Below are 7,291 nucleotides of genomic sequence, written 5' to 3'. Positions count from 1 at the left end.
ACACTATTTATGGACAAGTGTAAACCTGACTGGATTATAGCAGATCCTCCAGTCAAACCAAAGCGATCTTCTTGTCTGAAGGCCTTTTTTTTAGAACGTTGTCTGAAGGCTGGATCAAGTATTCCAGTCCACGAAAAGTGCATTTCATATTATTGCGCTATTGTATACTCTCTCAATTCCACAAAATATCAATTCCTATAATTTTAAGGACATCTACAATCAGGGACATTTTAATAGTACCCTCACTAACTGAGGGTACCCTCTGGGAACCCCCTCACAATGGAGGATACCCCTAATAGCCTAACGAGTGCCCCTAGCCCAAAAAGCTCAGGTAGGTATTTTATTATACTACCTCTCTCTTCTCCCCCCTCTCTCTCTTCTCATTTACCGGCGCGCCTCCTCCCCTCCGTCTCCACGCATGCTCGTCTCCTCCCCTCCGCCGCTCGCCTCTCTCTCTCCCCCTCTCCCTCTCGCCGCTCGCCATCGCCAAATCCCACGCCCCCCATCCGATCCCACGCAGTGCCGCGCCAAATCCAGCGCGCTGCCGCTTGCTGGAGACGCAAGGCGTGCTCAGCGATGGCGCGGTCCTCGGCCGTGGTGGCCTCATCGAACCCAGGGAGCGGCGGCGAGGACGAGGAGGAGGGACGCCTCTCCCGTTGCCGGCGTCCACCACTGCCCCTCTCTCTCCCTCTCTCCTGTCGTCATCCTCCCCGGCATCCTCTGCCTCGCGCCGTGGCTGGTCGGGGGCGCCAGATCCAGCGCGTAGTGGGTGGATCTGGGCCCCCCCGCTGCGCCGGCGGTGGCGGGCAAAGCGTCGGCGGAGGAGGCCGGGCAAGGCGTGCGAGGCGGCGAGCACGGGCGCCTCAAGCCGTCTCCACTCATCGCTGGTTGGTGGCCAACGGCTGCCGCGGCGTGCGGTGGCCGGATCCGGTCGTCGCTGTCGCCTCTCTCTTCTCTTTCTCTCTAAGGCCATCAGCAATGCGTCGACGGTGGCGGTCCCGGCGGTGGTGGGCGTGGCACCGGCGGTGTCGGGTGCGGCGCGACGAGACTGAGGAGAGAGCGAGAGTGAGGCGAGGGTGAAAGAGGAAATTTGGGGGGACGATGCCGTGCCCACGAGCTCCACACGCGCACAACGCGGTGCCAGGCTGCGTCTCCCCATGAAAAGTTGGCAAGGCGCAGAGAGAGCCGTGTCCCCCAGTAGAGGGACGCGTTCCATCGCAGGGGGACGACGCCGACGGAAAAACGGACGGCCGTCTGTAGGGACACGGGCTGAAGTACCGCATTGATGATGGCCTAAGAAGAAACTAGTGGAGAGTAAAAATGACCAAAATACCCCTAATTATTGGAAAAATAGTAATAGTGATAGATAGGTAAATGATATTTAAGGGATAAAACTTCTTGTTTTATGTGTTAACAGTAGATAGAGTGGTATAAGTTGATTTTTTTGGGACAAAATTGAAGATAAGGTTTTTAGGGACAGAGCGAGTACTCGCTATCAGTGGAATCAAGTCATGGAAAGAGAGGATAAATTAAACCCACAGGTAACCATCATTTGCTTACTGCATGCGCTCCACTCACGTACGTACGCTGCGTCGCCGCCCTGATGACATCAAATCAAGAAAAAGAAAAGGTCATGAACTAGTCACGTTTGAATCGTTCGTGATTAAATAATCATGTCATTGTATATATGCTCCCTGCGTGTTTTCGAATATTAGAAATTCTGATCCAAAAGGAGAAGGAGAATGACCATTCGCCATTTTCTAACCGTGTTGTGATCACTAGACGAAAAAGGACTTCCATGTATATGTATATGCCTTCCTTTTACCAATTGACCATGAGATTATTCTCCGGTGTCCACTTCCGAACGGAGACTCAGCTTTCCCCGGTCAAGAAAAGTCACCTGCAGATTCATATGCAACTGCTGCATATATATATATATATATATATATATCTGCATATCTCCTCTCTTGACGTTTTTTTTTAAGTAAATTTCACATTGCACCATATATTTTGACCAAAGTTTCGCAATGGGCAAGGGCCAAACCAACATTTTCACTTAACACCACATATCTTTGCACTAGTTGGCACTTTGAACTAGGGTTGAGCACATTAATAGAAGTTGTCAGAGAAAAGCTAGTTCAAATAATCATTTTAGTTCCATGGTATTAAGATAAATAACTTTAGAAAGAAATAGCAAATCACAAAACAACTTTTTTCAGCACGTCACACTAAAATAATGATGCCAATATGTTTAAAAGCGGCACAAAATGATCTATGCATAGGGGCAAATGAATAAAAATAAAATAGAAAATAGTTAATTACCACTCACACTAAAAAGAAGAAAACATAAAATGTTTTGCCTTTTATAATTATCCATGTGTAAATCATATGAAGTTTTCTCACATTCCCTTGCTTTGCTCACCCCTAGTCCAAACTGAAAACTTATGTAAAGATGTATGGTGTTAAGTGAAAACATTGATTTAACCCTAGCCTATTATGAAATCTTGGTCAAAATTTGTGGCCTAATGTGAAATTTACTCTTTTTTTTTCTCTTCGAAAAATCATCCCCTGACAGTGGGAAAAAAATACTATGCGGCAGTGTCGCACAACACTTCTCAACCAACATTGCTCAAACTGACAACGCATATTCCGTCTCCTAGAAACGGCTCGGACTGTAGCAGGAGATGGGACACGCGTCGTCAGTTCGAGCAGTTTTGCACGATAAGCGTTGTGCGGCACTACCACAAATAATTTTTCCCCCTGACAGTGCTATAATGGCCGTGTTTAGTTCTTTGGTCAAAATTTTCTGAAGTATATGGATACACATTTAAAGTATTAAGCATAGATTAATAACAAAACAAATTACAGATTCCGCCTGTAAACCGCGAGACGAATTTATCAAGCTCAATTAATCCCCACAAAGAATTTTTTTCTCTAACAGTGCTATAATGGCCGTGTTTAGTTCTTTAGCCAAATTTGAAGTATTAAACTGCTAACGACCAAATTTGGTAATATCAGCATCGGAAAAGGAGATTAGATCAAGGTGGAGTCGAAGGCGGAGATTGATCTGAGAACAGAGCAAGAATCGGCTGAAGTCCAGATTGGCTACGATTAGAATCGGCTGGGTCTGAGTCGGACTAGGTGAGCCGATGCAGCCGATTCTAACTGTATAATTTGGTGTATGACATTGGGTTGAATTGAGATGCTTCAAGATAATTGCCGCACATGGATAGAGTCCTGAGAAGGCAATTGCATCTATTAATTAGGATGTTTTATGTAACTTCCTTAGAGATATGTTTGGACAAAAGTCTGCCGCAAAGACTTATGGTATCTTAGAGTTTGTTAGAGATAGTGGTCGTGTCCGGTATGGACATATCTTGTAATTCTTGGGGATAAATAGACCCCGAGCCCTGTGTAATTTTTAACACACACGTTCAATACAATCTCGGCGCATCGCCACATTTTTTCTTTAGTTTTATTTCGACGAGTTCTTGCTTTCGGGTTGAGCTGCATCGATTTTGATCTTCAACAAGAGGTAAAACTTGTTATGACGGCTTGTGTTCTCGGGATTAGTGCTTCCATCCTTATGACACTCTAATCTTGTCTATATAATTCATCAAGTTATCATATATCTTACATAATCTTTGGCAATATCGCCATCTAACCTACAATCGGCTAACATCTGTTAATAGAAGGCAGGCGATTAGGTTAAATAGCGACGTTGTCTTAGATTATATAAGATATCTACCACTTTATGAAACATCCAGCGGCTTGATTGTCTAGATATTGTTCTTCTTTTCATACTTAATGCTGCATCAGTTGAGTTTGATCTATTAAGTTGTGATTAGAATATCAATCTCTAGCCTGTACTCTGGTTGCCGATTAGGGTAGTATCGGAGTTTCAGCCGATCTTATCTGATTTAACCATATTCGATCTATATGCTTCAATGACATGTTAAATCCGCCCTTTGTGTCAAGATATCGTTGCAATCTAAATATATTAAGCTTCTGTTTAATACATCATACCTGTTTTAATATCTTGATATAGAGTAGTATCGGAGTATTAGCCGATACACGCTAGATCTATCTGATCGGCTATGCTATAAACATATATAATCCTGTTATTAATATATATTTCGATCTAAGTGATTTATACTGTCTCGGCATGGTGACCGATCTATCCCAATCACTTGATTTAAGTATATATTAATATAAGAACTATATATCGTTAGTATCTACAGCCGATCGAATAGATTTAGTTTCTTACTATCTATTTATAACCGCCGATCGATTCATATAGGACATCGGCTCAAAGATAAATGATATGTCATCGGCACCTAGCCGATCGGCTATCATTTATAGATTTAACCACGAATTCTTTGTCTCTACTTCTTGTTGATTACATGATCAAATCAACTGGCACGTTCATATATTCGAAGGCGAGCTTTGGACCTGCACTGGAGTAAAGCAGATCTCCCAGGCCTCGTGTTTTCTATCAACATAAACATAGACTAATAACAAAACAAATTACAGATTCCGTCTGTAAACCGCGAGACGAATTTATTAAGCTTAATTAATCCCCACAAAGAATTTTTTCCCTGACAGTGCTATAATGGTCGTGTTTAGTTCTTTGGCCAAATTTGAAGTATTAAACGTAGACTAATAACAAAACAAATTACAGATTCCGCCTGTAAACCGCGAGACGAATTTATTAAGCTTAATTAATCCGTTATTAGCAAATGTTTACTGTAGTATCACATTATCAAATCATGGCGCAATTAGGCTCAAAAAATTTGTTTCGCAATTTACATGTAAACTGTGTAATTGGTTTTTATTCGTCTACTTTGTAAACATTGTCATGCAAACTGTGCAATTGGTTTTTATTCGTCTACTTTCTAAACATTGTCATGCAAACTGTGCAATTGGTTTTTATTCGTCTACTTTCTAAACATTGTCAAATCATGGCGCAATTAGGCTCAAAAGATTCGTTTCGCAATTTACATGCAAAGGTTTTTATTCGTCTACTCTTTTTAGAATTACACTGTAATACGCAGGATTCGTTTCGCAATTTACATGTAAGCCGTTTAATACTGAAAAATTCGCTCCCATGGGAGTCGTCGTTTCCCAATTTACATGTAAGCCGTTAAATCCTGAAAAATTCGCTCCCATGGGGAGTCGAACGGGTACATCGCCTACCACTGAAAGCATAACGCCGTTAAATCCTGGAAAAATCACTCCCATGGGGAGTCAAACCCAGGAGCTCAGGTGCTACTGAGGCTCTTGTAACCACTAAGTTACATACCCTTTCACTTATTCGTCTACTTTTAATGCTTCGGGTGTGTTTAGTTCCTGAAAAAAGTTAAAAGTTTGAAGAAAGTTGGGAGTTTAAAAAAAAAGTTGAAAGTTTATGTGTATAGGAAAGTTTTTGATGTGATATGATGTGATGGGAAGTTGGGAATAAGGAGTAAATTAAACACGGCCTTCATGTGTTTAAACATTTGATGTGATATTTTTAGCTAAATTTTTTTTTATCTCAACACACCCAATGTTGTATTCTTCTCTGACTCTCCGATGATGATCTGACCCGGAAGATCGAACGAGGAAACATTCGTTGTTGCGGGTCAATGGCCGAGTTAGCCGCGGCAACGCAACGACGAGATTGGTGATGAGGTAATGGGGGTCACCGGTTTGAAGTTTAAACACGGCTGCTACGCAGAACGCCCCTTTTCTGGCTGATGTTTCTCGCGTGACACCGATCGCCGCTGTGCCACAAAACCCGCACGACAGCGACGCGTGGAGTCGTGCACCGCCCGCGCCCGCGGCTGAACACGCCTGCAAGCGAAAGAAGTTATCTGGACTTTGGAGATTTGATCGGATCAAACCTTGCCGCTGCCGGACTAAAACTAAACGCCGAGAGGGGTTGCGATCGCGGCGTCTGCTTCTGCAGCCGCACCCCGCGGATTGACACGGCCACACGGGCACGGTGTCGCGCGCGCGGGGACAGGCACGCAGGGGAGAGGCGTGGTGTGATGGTGTCCCGTGCACGGCCGCGCGCGTTCACGTGCCAAGAGATGGGCAGCGGCTAGACGGCTGCATATATAATGCAGGCATGGCCCCGGGCGTACACGTATACACCTGCGTTTAATGAGCCGATGAGAACGACTAACCGGGGCGATCAGCTTAAGTTCTGGATACGTACAAAGGTGACCCTTTCATGGAATTTATTGTACTGACACTGTGGTGCCCGAATCCGCGATCGTGTACGACTGAAGACGTAGGGCCTGTTCACTTGAATGAAAAAAAAACCTTACCAAAATTTATCATTGCCAAAATTTTAGTATAATTATCAAAATTTTAGTAACTTATCAAAATTTGACAGCAAAATAAATATAGCCATTTTTTTTGGCAACTTTAACAAAATTTGGTAAGGTTGAAAATAGTATCAAAGTGAACAGGCCCTAAAATTTTGGTATAGTTGCCAAAATTTTGGCAGGATTTTTTATATAGTTACAAAAATTTGGCAGCAAACTAAATGTAGCCATTTTTTTTATAACTTTACCAAAATTTGATAAGGTTGAAAATAGCATCAAAGTGAACAGGGCCGTAGTGTCGCGTACGTAGAATCCAAGACGAGACCAGCTTTTTACGTACAGTCCCGTCATTATGGATTATGGAATCGGGAAATCCTCTACTGTTAAATAAAAATCTGACCGGAAAGGACACGTAGCACGTAGCTGGGCCGATCGCTCGCTCACACGCATACGGACAGCGACTTACACTCAGACGCACGCTTTGATCGGATCGCATCGCATCGCAGCAAAAGGGCATCGTTGGAGCCGTGGCCGCGATCGCCGTCCGGCGGCTCGCGCGAGCACTAGCTAAAAGCCGTCGCCACACGCGGTGGCGCGCGTGGCCGCGTGGCGGCAGCGGCAAGCCGGCAAGTGTCGTCTTCCTTCCCGGAGCACTGGGGCTGCTCAGTGGGCTGCACATTGTTCACGCACAACGGCACAAGTGATGCCCTTCTCTTTTTTTTTCCCTTCCTCCTCCTTTCAGATCGGAGGTTGTGAGTGAGTACTCCTACAAATGATTCATAGGAAAGTCAGCCCTCCTACGTGTTCGTCATCCTGTGCCCGACTCGGAGCAATCAGGAAAAGAGAGACGCTCCATCACCACACGTCGCCGTTTTTGCACTGAATTATGAACCGCAACAAGATCGATGAGCCCGATGCGCTGCACCGACACACGATCACTCACCACTCATCAGTCACACACACTCGCAAAAAGGGATCAC

Source organism: Oryza glaberrima, chromosome 2, assembly GCF_000147395.1.
Source record: "Oryza glaberrima chromosome 2, OglaRS2, whole genome shotgun sequence".
In the NCBI taxonomy this organism is placed as follows: Eukaryota; Viridiplantae; Streptophyta; class Magnoliopsida; order Poales; family Poaceae; genus Oryza; species Oryza glaberrima.
This window is presented reverse-complemented; position numbering follows the sequence as displayed.